Consider the following 14110-nt stretch of genomic DNA (forward strand, 5'->3'; position numbering starts at 1 on the left):
GCATCACTCTGCTGGATCTCAAAAGAATAAACAGTTGATTCACTCCTGTCTTATCCATACTGCATTGGTTCACAGTCAAATTTCACATTGATTATAAAATACTAGTACTGACCTATAATACACTGAATGATCTCATGCCACTGAGGAAACTTTTTAATAATCTGCCACACCTACTTCGATCAAAATGTGCAGGCTATTTGGTAATAACTAAAGTAGTAAAGTCTACAGCAGGGGGCGTAGCTTTCTCTTACAAAGCCCTGCAAATATGGAACAGACTTCACTTTAGTGTTATAACTGAATATTAAAACTTTTGCAGGAAAAAAAGCTAGACTTCCTTTTTCCTCCTTTATCCCACTTTACATTTATCCATCTATCTTATCATTCTTGAAGTTGTATATTGCTGTTCTTCAGTATTCATCCAATCAATTTTCCCAACTTCCATTTGAAATAATAAAGATTGATTGGACAGTTCCCTGTCAGACCACTAGATGGCGATCTGGCAGCGCTTTTATTTTGTCACTGTTTCCCCACATTTGTACACTTGTTCCTCTGATTGCTTGCCTAGTTAAACCTGTTGTTTCATGTTAGTCTTTGCTGAGTCTTAGTTATTAGAACCCGTTTCATGTCTATGTCTCTGTTTTCAATGTTTCTGTTGTGTTTTTTGCAGTTTTGTGGTTCTGTGTTTTGCGATGCCTCAGACTTCTGTATTTTCTGTTATATTGTCTTATTACTAGTGTGTTTGTGTGCCCTGCGATGGGTTGGCACTCCGTCCAGGGTGTATCCTGCCTTGATGCCCAATGACGCCTGAGATAGGCACAGGCTCCCCGTGACCCGAGGTAGTTCGGATAAGCGGTAGAAGATGAATGAATGAATGAGTCTTATTACTAGTGTTTGTTTTTATCCTGTATTTGTGGTCAAATATCGTGAGATTGTGTGTGACTGTGTCAAAAACACAGAGAAACATTTCAGTATTCAGGAGAAGCAGCAAACTTTTAATAAGTAAGTTTATAAGATAGTATGTTAAAGTTAAACTGAAATACTACATTAGATATGTTAGTGTGTGGAAAAACCACAAACTACATTATTCACAGGAACCTCCACACAACACTCACTACACATACACACACTTAACTACAAATAAAATTCCAATAAATAAATATTTCTCTGTCTGTTTAAAATGTTTCAGCATTAAAAACATTTCCATAAAATCCAGAATGGCTCCCAGTGAAGGATACATGTAATATAGAACTTACAATATAGAAATATATGATCTTAAGTGTTAAAATTTGGAACAAGATCTTGGAAGATCCATGGGAAAGTATTTCTTTTTTCTTTGAACTTGAACTCAAGATCTTGCAGCGTTGAAAGGAAAATATAATTTCTGAGGAATTTCATGAGTTTGGAATATTTATAGAAAATATCCCCTTTTTGCAATTTGAGATCAAGATCTTAGAATATTTAGATGGATCTATCATTTGAATTAAGAGTTAATGTTGAAGTAATCTTTACTTTTTTTAAGACATAATTATTCCTATAAAAATAATAAACACATAGGACAAATATGCAGAAGGCACAGCTTCTACACTTTAAGTAGAAGCTTCCAAGAGTGTAATTTGGAACTGCTAGTATGTCTCTGCTAGTTCTATAGGTAGGATCCTGTGCTCCAGCCAATCTGAAGCATTTCTGTTTCTGTCCAAGTTGATAAATTTATTTTCCAGTCAAATCACATTCATAAAAACAATTGTCTGGACCAGGGTCCAAATCCCATTCAGTGCAACTCTGAAACTCACACACCACTATAAGCACAAAAACAGACATTTAACACACATTTCTGAATAATTAATACACAACGCTAAAGTACGGTGGCCGGGAAGTGCAAAACAAATTAACAAAACCGAAAACACATTTACAAAATGAAAACCAAATTAACAAAACCGAAAACACATTAACAAAACCCAAACCAAATTAACAAAACCGAAAACACATTAACAAAACCCAAACCAAATTAACAAAACCCAAACCAAATTAACAAAACCCAAAACACATTAACAAATCCGAAAACACAACAAGTCAGACAACCCAGAAACGGTAGTGTATCGTTTTTGAATGGAAACTTACCGATCATTGGACAAGACACCTGTCACTCAAGATATACAGGTATGGAATCTTATGTGTAATGTGTAAAGTTCTCCGTTTAAATAAAGTTCTCTGTTCAAGAAAATAACAGAATTAATCCACAGTAATCCATTCCATTAATCCATTCCAACTTTTCCCTGTGGCAGACTGTTGAACTTCATGTATACTTTGAGTGACAGGTGTCTTGTCGAATCACAAACTATACCAACCGCTTCCGGGTTGTCTGAAATGTTGTTGTGTTTTCTGATTTGTTAATGTGTTTTCTGATTTGTTCATTTGTTTTCTGATTTGTTAATTTGTTTTCTGATTTGTTAATGTGTTTCATGCATCGGTTTAGACAACCCGGAAGCGGTAGGTATAGTTTGTGAATGGAAACTTACCGATCATTGGACAAGACGACTGTCATTAAAGATATAAAGGTGAATGAAAGGTGTCTCGTCCGATGATGGTAAGTTTCCATTCACAAATTATACCAACCGCTTCCGGGTTGTCTGACTTGTTAATGTGTTTTCGGTTTTGTTAATTTGGTTTGGGTTTTGTTAATTTGGTTTGGGTTTTGTTAATGTGTTTTCAGTTTTGTTAATTTGGTTTGGGTTTTGTTAATTTGGTTTGGGTTTTGTTAATTTGGTTTGGGTTTTGTTAATGTGTATTCGGTTTTGTTAATATAACAAGACCTTTCTTAAGCCCATTTGGTAAAGTAAGACTGCTGGAGAGCTCCATTTAAAAAAAAAAAAAACATCATTTTTTTAGCATGCTTTGGGTGTTTTTGGCAGGACGAGGTGGCCGAGAGGTTAAGGCGATGGATTGCTAATCCATTGTGCTCTGCACGCGTGGGTTCAAATCCCATCCTCGTCGCAGTGCACAAAGTTTTTTTTTTTAATTTTTATTAAAATCTCGCTTGATGTTCATGAGCTTTTCTAGTCGATAAACACCTTTGAATTGAGAGAGGATTAGTGAAAATACTCGGGTCGTTAACTCTTAGTTCAATGATTTGTTAAAGAGTAAAGGAGAGCTTGATCTTCAGAACTTTCTCGGAGACAGAATAGACGTGGTGCGCTCTGAAGTTTCCCATGTGTGTGGCTGGTTAGGGGGTTCCAGAGATGAGTGAATGGTCCAGTAGTCCACAACGTCTTCATACATTTGGTCGCTGCAAATTTCTTTGTTTTTTTTTCTTTAACTTCGTTCAGAACATATTTGATGTTAGGCTCATCTCGCCAGTCACATACGACAACTTCAGCATTACCTTGAATTTTTTCCAGAGAAGGGGTGTGATTTATTCTACACAATTTCAGAGCCTTTACCAGAGTGTATTTTAACCAAGGTTTAAACAGTTTTTTTTAACAATCTGAAGGCTTTCATGTGTAGATAGTACTCTTCAGGATCAAACAAACACGCATGCTGGAACTGACTCGGATGATCAATCGCGCAATTGTCTCTGAGATCGTTGTCAATAATTTTGTCCATCAGCTCCCCCATTACACCCCGGATGATGGCTAAAGCAGTGGTGGAATCCCCATTTGAAGGCAGAAAGGTCAGATTTCTCTTTCTGAAGAATTCACAGTTTTTTTCTTCATCTTTAAAACCAGAACATGTTTCATCATCTTTATCCAAGGTAGCAAGTGAGTTGTAAAAGTAAGGTAAGAATTCCTGAGCCATTTCTTTCGTCATTGCTCAAATAGACGATGCTTCTTTACACAAATGCAAACTGTTTTTAAACACTTTTAGGGGGATGCAATGTGGGTGGTGCAAGGTGGTGGGAAGGGGGTGGTGGTCTTGGGGGTGGGGTCTTGAAAGATTCATTCGTAATCAAGGTTTAGTTTTACTCTTACTTTGTCAAATTCAGCTTTTTTATTCCGGAAAAAAGCTGAATTTGACAAAGTAAAATCAGATGTGTAGTTGCTGGGAATTTTGGAAAAATACAGTGAAAGCTGGTATGTTTTCTGCAGTGGTGTACTGTTGCTCCTCCATTTTTGTTTGTAGGCCTCTGGTAAAAATAAATCCAATCGAACAATGTAGTCAAAATCCTTAAACCATTTACACCGATGAAAGGTTATGACCTCAGTTGCTTTGCTCCAGTGGATGTGATCCAGTACAGATAGCTTGAAAAGCGATATGTCTGGTGATTCACCATTGAAGGGAAAGCTGGCTGTATAACCATTTGACATTGTTAAATACTGACTACTTTCCTGCTCTAAAACCTTTGCAAATCTTGACATAGTAGGATGCCTCTTTGATTGGTGCATCAGGAGAAACCACCATAGCTATGATCAAAGAATCATTAGGTGTTATACATGTAGGGAGAGATATGGTATTTGAAAGGTAAATTCAGGGTGGGTGTGTGCAACAGGGCCCACGATCCTCTTTCCACACGGAGCAGGCGGGTCTCTGTGGCGCAATTGGTTAGCGCGTTCGGCTGTTAACCGAAAGGTTGGTGGTTCAAGCCCACCCAGGGACGGCAAGGCTTTTCTTAGGCCGCTAGGTGCCACACAAGCTTTCCCATAACGCGTAGCGGACCTCACAGACCGCGACCGGAGGCGGGTGCTTGTTGGCTGGTGCGACCTGGAAACCTCTTGCCTAACGTGGGGCTCACCTGTTGTTTTGCTGATTGTCATACAGAGCAAGAGGCTCTTAAACTCACAGCCCAGCTTGCAAAATGCGTAGGCGGTCACCTAGTAGCCTCGCAGAACGCAATCGCGTGAGAGAGCGGCGGCTTGGCTGACATGACCTGCAAAGGCGTCTTCAGAGAGCCTTTGGTGCCAGGCTCAGCGATCGTCAATAGTGACTGGTAGAACCACACTGCCAGCGTGGAGGGATCTCTGGATGAAACTTTCACCCGCAGAGTGCACTTCATCCATCTATGGTTTTCCGTGGTATTTATTTAATTTGCTATCATTTTCTTTTCCTGAGGCGGTAAAGACGGCCTTTGGGCTCGTCCCGGCTCCCGCAAAAGCACTGCTCGCCCAACGTGGGGCTCGAACCCACGACCCTGAGATTAAGAGTCTCATGCTCTAACGACTGAGATTTCTTTGATCTGATGCAGTCTAAGAGCAAAAACTCCCATAAATTTCCCAACACGCCGGTTAAAAACACCACGCCCTTCACATGACGGTCTCTGTTGCACTGACTGTTAGAGATTTTTTATTTTTTTTTCCCCACCTCTCTTAAGCTATTTTGTCTGCGCCAACCCTAAGCACCAAATATAAAGAAGCAATTGTGGCAGGCCAGCTAGTGTGTAGAACTTTTAGAAGTCAAAGAGATTGAAACCTGAAATGGTGGAATTTCATGGACATTTTTGGCAGATTTTCATGAAGGCTGGGGCTATCGTACTGATCTTCATTTCCAACCCGAGAATTGGTATTGTCCTGCCTCCCTGTCACCCTATTGGTTGGCACATTTGTCTTTTAGGCCTATGGATTGAATCTAGCCGACCCTTAACCGGAAGGCGGGATTTGTAGCAGCAGCGTTTGCGAAAAAACACAGCCCTTTCCTCTTATCTCCAGTGTCGTGCTACTAATCTTCGATTCCTTGTTGGGGAGGTTGCTTTGTAGTTCCAACTGTAACAAAGCCAAGAATTATCTGACAAAAGCAGCAAATTGATCCTAGTTAATATAATGGAACAGGTTTGACTAAAGCAGCACTGCCAAGCCCCAAGACTCAATCAGAGAGCAAGATGCCACACAGTTTGATTTGATCACTGAACCTGGCATCCTATTTTTGCCATTTAACTTGAAATGGGGCAGGCACAGTCTAGTCCCAAATGCTGGCCTTTAGAAATTCCCCAACCTTTCCTATTTTAACACAAAAACAGCACAATTAATTTTTTTTGTAAATCAGATGATTTTCAATATGAGGTTTGGTTGAAGCAGAGACCAGCCAAAGGCAAGCAGGCTGGGTGGCACACAAACTGTGGCTAAAACACTGAAATCCACTGGGGAATTTCTCAAGGCCAGCATTTCATTTTATTGAAGATGATCAGCTGGCTTCAAGCGTTCTGTCTGTTTCCTATTTTTACACAAAAACAGCACTATTCTTTTTTTTTTTTGTAAACCAGATGATTTTCTCTATGAGGTTTGGTTGAAGCAGAGACCAGTCAAAAGCAAGCAGGTTGGGTGGCACATAAACTGTGGCTAAAACACTGAAATCCACTGGGGAATTTCTCAAGGCCAGCATTTGGGACTAGACTGCGCCTGCCCCAGTGCAAGTTAAATGTCGAAAATAGGGTGCCAGGTTCAGTGATCAAATCAAACTGTGTGGCATCTTGCTCTCTGATTGAGTCTTGGGGCTTGGCAGTGCTGCTTTAGTCAAACCTGTTCCATTATATTAACTAGGATCAATTTTCTGCTTTTGTCAGATAATTCTTGGCTTTCTTACAGTTGGAACTACAAAGCAACCTCCCCATCGAGGAATCGAAACTCTGTCTTCCACACACACGTTTAGAGCAGTGCCGCTTTTTTCCAAGATGTCTTGGACTTCTTAGAGTTTGAACTGGGCGGAAAAGCAGCCTCCCCGTCGGGGAATCGAACCCCGGTCTTCCGCGTGACAGGCAGAGATACTGTCCACTATAATAACGAGGAACACCTGTAATGAAAGTTGAAGGCTGCCGGCAACTGGGACTGGACTGCGCCTGCCCCAGTGCAAGTTAAATGCTGAAAATAGGGTACCAGGTTCAGTGATCAAATCAAACTGTGGCATCTTGCTCTCTGATTGAGTCTTGGGGCTTGGCAGTGCTGCTTTAGTCAAACCTGTTCCATTATATTAACTAGGATCAATTTGCTGCTTTTGTCAGATAATTCTTGGCTATGTTACAGTTGGAACTACAAAGCAACCTCCCAATCGAGTGCAAGTTACATGCCGCAAATAGGGTGCCAGGTTTAGGGATCAAATCAAACTGTGTGGCATCTTGCTCTCTGATTGAGTCTTGGGGCATGGCAGTGCTGCTTTTGTCAAACCTGTTCCATTATACTAATTAGGATCAGTTTGCTGCTTTTGTCAGAGAAGTGTGAGCGATCACAGTTTTCCGATTGACAGGCAGAGATACAATGCATTTTATTGAAGACGATCAGCTGGCTTCAAGAGTTCAGTCTGTTTCCTATTTTAACACAAAAACAGCACAATTAATTTTTTTTTGTAAATCAGATGATTTTCAATATGAGGTTTGGTTGAAGCAGAGACCAGCCAAAGGCAAGCAGGCTGGGTGGCACACAAACTGTGGCTAAAACACTGAAATCCACTGGGGAATTTCTCAAGGCCAGCATTTCAAGAATTTCAAAATTTCATTTTATTGAAGATGATCAGCTGACTTCAAGCGTTCTGTCTGTTTCCTATTTTAACACAAAAACTACTACTAAACTAGTCGCAGCGGTCACGGCCCACTGCTTGTCTCTGACTTTCAACCGCATATTTTTTTGTCCTCGTCGATGGAGAAGTATGTGTGAGTCTATGTTTGCGTTATGCTGCAGTTTTGTCTTGGTTTCGGGACCTCGTGGCGCAACGGTAGCGCGTCTGACTCCAGATCAGAAGGTTGCGTGTTCAAATCACGTCGGGGTCATGCCTTTCTCTTTCATACACATTAGTGTGCCAGGGCTTTTTATGCACAGTCAAATGCGATGACTTACATGCCATCGGATTTCTGCGATGGTCATGCTTTTGTTGCACAGGTAGCAGCAATTAAGATGGAAAACACACTGATCTCAGTTTATCTTATCTGCTCCGAGCACATGATTTGTACAATAAAGCAGCAGCAAGCCAAGCATTTTCTCCCCTCTGGATCATTGAAGCATTCAGACATCAGCAGCAACCTAAAGCATGCTTTTCACTTTTCAGCAACCCACATGTACAAACACCCGAACAGGGACTTGAACCCTGGACCCTCAGATTAAAAGTCTGAGGCTCTACCGACTGAGCTATCCGGGCTCTGATCAGCTTGTGCCGTTTAGTTCCAAACGGGTCAGGACTGTGAAACTGTGCGTTCAGATGTGTCAGGTTTGACTAAAGCAGCACTGCCAAGCCCCAAGACTCAATCAGAGAGCAAGATGCCACACAGTTTGATTTGATCACTGAACCTGGCATCCTATTTTTGCCATTTAACTTGAAATGGGGCAGGCACAGTCTAGTCCCAAATGCTGGCCTTTAGAAATTCCCCAACCTTTCCTATTTTAACACAAAAACAGCACAATTAATTTTTTTTGTAAATCAGATGATTTTCAATATGAGGTTTGGTTGAAGCAGAGACCAGCCAAAGGCAAGCAGGCTGGGTGGCACACAAACTGTGGCTAAAACACTGAAATCCACTGGGGAATTTCTCAAGGCCAGCATTTCATTTTATTGAAGATGATCAGCTGGCTTCAATCGTTCTGTCTGTTTCCTATTTTTACACAAAAACAGCACTATTCTTTTTTTTTTTTGTAAACCAGATGATTTTCTCTATGAGGTTTGGTTGAAGCAGAGACCAGTCAAAAGCAAGCAGGTTGGGTGGCACATAAACTGTGGCTAAAACACTGAAATCCACTGGGGAATTTCTCAAGGCCAGCATTTGGGACTAGACTGCGCCTGCCCCAGTGCAAGTTAACTGCCGAAAATAGGGTGCCAGGTTCAGTGATCAAATCAAACTGTGTGGCATCTTGCTCTCTGATTGAGTCTTGGGGCTTGGCAGTGCTGCTTTAGTCAAACCTGTTCCATTATATTAACTAGGATCAATTTGCTGCTTTTGTCAGACAATTCTTGGCTTTGTTACATTTGGAACTACAAAGCAACCTCCCCATCAAGGAATCGAAACTCTGTCTTCCACACGCACGTTTAGAGCAGTGCCGCTTTTTTCCAAGATGTCTTGGACTTCTTAGAGTTTGAACTGGGCGGAAAAGCAGCCTCCCCTTCGGGGAATCGAACCCCGGTCTTCCACGTGACAGGCAGAGATACTGTCCACTATACTAACGAGGAACACCTGTCCTGAAAGTTGAAGGCTGCCGGCAACTGGGACTGGACTGCGCCTGCCCCAGTGCAAGTTAAATGCTGAAAATAGGGTGCCAGGTTCAGTGATCAAATCAAACTGTGGCATCTTGCTCTCTGATTGAGTCTTGGGGCTTGGCAGTGCTGCTTTAGTCAAACCTGTTCCATTATATTAACTAGGATCAATTTGCTGCTTTTGTCAGATAATTCTTGGCTATGTTACAGTTGGAACTACAAAGCAACCTCCCAATCGAGTGCAAGTTACATGCCGCAAATAGGGTGCCAGGTTTAGGGATCAAATCAAACTGTGTGGCATCTTGCTCTCTGATTGAGTCTTGGGGCATGGCAGTGCTGCTTTTGTCAAACCTGTTCCATTATACTAATTAGGATCAGTTTGCTGCTTTTGTCAGAGAAGTGTGAGCGATCACAGTTTTCCGATTGACAGGCAGAGATACAGTGCATTTTATTGAAGACGATCAGCCGGCTTCAAGAGTTCAGTCTGTTTCCTATTTTAACACAAAAACAGCACAATTAATTTTTTTTTGTAAATCAGATGATTTTCAATATGAGGTTTGGTTGAAGCAGAGACCAGCCAAAGGCAAGCAGGCTGGGTGGCACACAAACTGTGGCTAAAACACTGAAATCCACTGGGGAATTTCTCAAGGCCAGCATTTCAAGAATTTCAAAATTTCATTTTATTGAAGATGATCAGCTGACTTCAAGCGTTCTGTCTGTTTCCTATTTTAACACAAAAACTACTACTAAACTAGTCGCAGCGGTCACGGCCCACTGCTTGTCTCTGACTTTCAACCGCATATTTTTTTGTCCTCGTCGATGGAGAAGTATGTGTGAGTCTATGTTTGCGTTATGCTGCAGTTTTGTCTTGGTTTCGGGACCTCGTGGCGCAACGGTAGCGCGTCTGACTCCAGATCAGAAGGTTGCGTGTTCAAATCACGTCGGGGTCATGCCTTTCTCTTTCATACATATTAGTGTGCCAGGGCTTTTTATGCACAGTCAAATGCGATGACTTATTTAACTTGAAATGGGGCAGGCACAGACTAGTCCCAAATGCTGGCCTTTAGAAATTCCCCAACCTTTCCTATTTTAACACAAAAACAGCACAATTAATTTTTTTTGTAAATCAGATGATTTTCAATATGAGGTTTGGTTGAAGCAGAGACCAGCCAAAGGCAAGCAGGCTGGGTGGCACACAAACTGTGGCTAAAACACTGAAATCCACTGGGGAATTTCTCAAGGCCAGCATTTCATTTTATTGAAGATGATCAGCTGGCTTCAAGCGTTCTGTCTGTTTCCTATTTTAAGACAAAAACAGCACTATTCTTTTTTTTTTTGTAAACCAGATGATTTTCTCTATGAGGTTTGGTTGAAGCAGAGACCAGTCAAAAGCAAGCAGGTTGGGTGGCACATAAACTGTGGCTAAAACACTGAAATCCACTGGGGAATTTCTCAAGGCCAGCATTTGGGACTAGACTGTGCCTGCCCCAGTGCAAGTTAAATGCCGAAAATAGGGTGCCAGGTTCAGTGATCAAATCAAACTGTGTGGCATCTTGCTCTCTGATTGAGTCTTGGGGCTTGGCAGTGCTGCTTTAGTCAAACCTGTTCCATTATATTAACTAGGATCAATTTGCTGCTTTTGTCAGATAATTCTTGGCTTTGTTACAGTTGGAACTACAAAGCAACCTCCCCATCAAGGAATCGAAACTCTGTCTTCCACACGCACGTTTAGAGCAGTGCCGCTTTTTTCCAAGATGTCTTGGACTTCTTAGAGTTTGAACTGGGCGGAAAAGCAGCCTCCCCGTCGGGGAATCAAACCCCGGTCTTCCACGTGACAGGCGGAGATACTGTCCACTATACTAACGAGGAACACCTGTCCTGAAAGTTGAAGGCTGCCGGCAACTGGGACTGGACTGCGCCTGCCCCAGTGCAAGTTAAATGCTGAAAATAGGGTGCCAGGTTCAGTGATCAAATCAAACTGTGGCATCTTGCTCTCTGATTGAGTCTTGGGGCTTGGCAGTGCTGCTTTAGTCAAACCTGTTCCATTATATTAACTAGGATCAATTTGCTGCTTTTGTCAGATAATTCTTGGCTATGTTACAGTTGGAACTACAAAGCAACCTCCCAATCGAGTGCAAGTTACATGCCGCAAATAGGGTGCCAGGTTTAGGGATCAAATCAAACTGTGTGGCATCTTGCTCTCTGATTGAGTCTTGGGGCATGGCAGTGCTGCTTTTGTCAAACCTGTTCCATTATACTAATTAGGATCAGTTTGCTGCTTTTGTCAGAGAAGTGTGAGCGATCACAGTTTTCCGATTGACAGGCAGAGATACGGTGCATTTTATTGAAGACGATCAGCTGGCTTCAAGAGTTCAGTCTGTTTCCTATTTTAACACAAAAACAGCACAATTAATTCTTTTTTGTAAATCAGATGATTTTCAATATGAGGTTTGGTTGAAGCAGAGACCAGCCAAAGGCAAGCAGGCTGGGTGGCACACAAACTGTGGCTAAAACACTGAAATCCACTGGGGAATTTCTCAAGGCCAGCATTTCAAGAATTTCAAAATTTCATTTTATTGAAGATGATCAGCTGACTTCAAGCGTTCTGTCTGTTTCCTATTTTAACACAAAAACTACTACTAAACTAGTCGCAGCGGTCACGGCCCACTGCTTGTCTCTGACTTTCAACCGCATATTTTTTTGTCCTCGTCGATGGAGAAGTATGTGTGAGTCTATGTTTGCGTTATGCTGCAGTTTTGTCTTGGTTTCGGGACCTCGTGGCGCAACGGTAGCGCGTCTGACTCCAGATCAGAAGGTTGCGTGTTCAAATCACGTCGGGGTCATGCCTTTCTCTTTCATACACATTAGTGTGCCAGGGCTTTTTATGCACAGTCAAATGCGATGACTTACATGCCATCGGATTTCTGCGATGGTCATGCTTTTGTTGCACAGGTAGCAGCAATTAAGATGGAAAACACACTGATCTCGGTTTATCTTATCTGCTCCGAGCACATGATTTGTACAATAAAGCAGCAGCAAGCCAAGCATTTTCTCCCCTCTGGATCATTGAAGCATTCAGACACCAGCAGCAACCTAAAGCATGCTTTTCACTTTTCAGCCACCCACATGTACAAACACCCGAACAGGGACTTGAACCCTGGACCCTCAGATTAAAAGTCTGAGGCTCTACCGACTGAGCTATCCGGGCTCTGATCAGCTTCTGCCGTTTAGTTCCAAACAGGTCAGGACTGTGAAACTGTGCGTTCAGATGTGTCAGGTTTGACTAAAGCAGCACTGCCAAGCCCCAAGACTCAATCAGAGAGCAAGATGCCACACAGTTTGATTTGATCACTGAACCTGGCATCCTATTTTTGCCATTTAACTTGAAATGGGGCAGGCACAGTCTAGTCCCAAATGCTGGCCTTTAGAAATTCCCCAACCTTTCATATTTTAACACAAAAACAGCACAATTAATTTTTTTTGTAAATCAGATGATTTTCAATATGAGGTTTGGTTGAAGCAGAGACCAGCCAAAGGCAAGCAGGCTGGGTGGCACACAAACTGTGGCTAAAACACTGAAATCCACTGGGGAATTTCTCAAGCCAGCATTTCATTTTATTGAAGATGATCAGCTGGCTTCAAGCGTTCTGTCTGTTTCCTATTTTTACACAAAAACAGCACTATTCTTTTTTTTTTTTTGTAAACCAGATGATTTTCTCTATGAGGTTTGGTTGAAGCAGAGACCAGTCAAAAGCAAGCAGGTTGGGTGGCACATAAACTGTGGCTAAAACACTGAAATCCACTGGGGAATTTCTCAAGGCCAGCATTTGGGACTAGACTGCGCCTGCCCCAGTGCAAGTTAACTGCCGAAAATAGGGTGCCAGGTTCAGTGATCAAATCAAACTGTGTGGCATCTTGCTCTCTGATTGAGTCTTGGGGCTTGGCAGTGCTGCTTTAGTCAAACCTGTTCCATTATATTAACTAGGATCAATTTGCTGCTTTTGTCAGATAATTCTTGGCTATGTTACAGTTGGAACTACAAAGCAACCTCCCAATCGAGTGCAAGTTACATGCCGCAAATAGGGTGCCAGGTTTAGGGATCAAATCAAACTGTGTGGCATCTTGCTCTCTGATTGAGTCTTGGGGCATGGCAGTGCTGCTTTTGTCAAACCTGTTCCATTATACTAATTAGGATCAGTTTGCTGCTTTTGTCAGAGAAGTGTGAGCGATCACAGTTTTCCGATTGACAGGCAGAGATACAGTGCATTTTATTGAAGACGATCAGCTGGCTTCAAGAGTTCAGTCTGTTTCCTATTTTAACACAAAAAAGCACAATTAATTTTTTTTTGTAAATCAGATGATTTTCAATATGAGGTTTGGTTGAAGCAGAGACCAGCCAAAGGCAAGCAGGCTGGGTGGCACACAAACTGTGGCTAAAACACTGAAATCCACTGGGGAATTTCTCAAGGCCAGCATTTGGGACTAGACTGCGCCTGCCCCAGTGCAAGTTAAATGCTAGAGATGAGCCGGATACTCGGCTGAAATGAGTATCCAGTACGGATAAAGCACTTCTGCCGAGTACGAGTATTATACGAGTAATATGAGTCAAAATCTGTGCTCGGATTGAATGAAAATCATCATTGGGTAGCTGATTGTGTCAGCGTTCTGTGATAGGCTAGTCACAGCGCCCCTCCCCTACACACATACAGATGTTGCTGTGTCTCGCTCTGCTCACTCACAGTCACACACAGAACAGCTCTCTGTCTCTCCCTCAGTCACTCGGGTTCGCGGGTCTTTTCCGTTAACGTTTAGGGTTTTTTCAGCTTTTTACTTCGGGTTGTAACGTTAATAATACGTACTTACTAACCAGAAGAGTTCTGGTAAACGTGGGTTCGTTCAGACGTGGTGCTTGCTTGGTAGAATGCGACTCGCATTGCGTCTCTGCCTGTCGGAGATTTTTTTCTTTTTTAAACCTTCAGCTGTCTCTAACCAGTAACCAGACACTGAGTGTCTG

At 42.2% G+C, this 14110-nt stretch overlaps 7 non-coding genes across 7 annotated transcripts; 5 read left to right on the forward strand and 2 right to left on the reverse strand.

Moving 5' to 3' along the window:
- Window positions 1-2909: 2909 nt before the first annotated feature.
- On the forward strand, window positions 2910-2991 carry trnas-gcu (transfer RNA serine (anticodon GCU)). The gene has a single exon. It is a non-coding gene; the product is annotated as a tRNA-Ser (tRNA).
- Window positions 2992-4517: 1526 nt separating this feature from the next.
- Window positions 4518-4591, forward strand: trnan-guu (transfer RNA asparagine (anticodon GUU)). Its single transcript has one exon. It is a non-coding gene; the product is annotated as a tRNA-Asn (tRNA).
- A 3021-nt stretch (window positions 4592-7612) lies between these two features.
- Window positions 7613-7684, forward strand: trnaw-cca (transfer RNA tryptophan (anticodon CCA)). The gene has a single exon. It is a non-coding gene; the product is annotated as a tRNA-Trp (tRNA).
- A 292-nt stretch (window positions 7685-7976) lies between these two features.
- On the reverse strand, window positions 7977-8049 carry trnak-uuu (transfer RNA lysine (anticodon UUU)). Its single transcript has one exon. It is a non-coding gene; the product is annotated as a tRNA-Lys (tRNA).
- Window positions 8050-9974: 1925 nt separating this feature from the next.
- On the forward strand, window positions 9975-10046 carry trnaw-cca (transfer RNA tryptophan (anticodon CCA)). Its single transcript has one exon. It is a non-coding gene; the product is annotated as a tRNA-Trp (tRNA).
- Window positions 10047-11867: 1821 nt separating this feature from the next.
- On the forward strand, window positions 11868-11939 carry trnaw-cca (transfer RNA tryptophan (anticodon CCA)). The gene has a single exon. It is a non-coding gene; the product is annotated as a tRNA-Trp (tRNA).
- A 292-nt stretch (window positions 11940-12231) lies between these two features.
- trnak-uuu (transfer RNA lysine (anticodon UUU)) lies at window positions 12232-12304 on the reverse strand. The gene has a single exon. It is a non-coding gene; the product is annotated as a tRNA-Lys (tRNA).
- Window positions 12305-14110: the final 1806 nt, after the last annotated feature.

This window comes from Tachysurus vachellii, chromosome 7 (assembly GCF_030014155.1).
Source record: "Tachysurus vachellii isolate PV-2020 chromosome 7, HZAU_Pvac_v1, whole genome shotgun sequence".
In the NCBI taxonomy this organism is placed as follows: domain Eukaryota; kingdom Metazoa; phylum Chordata; class Actinopteri; order Siluriformes; family Bagridae; genus Tachysurus; species Tachysurus vachellii.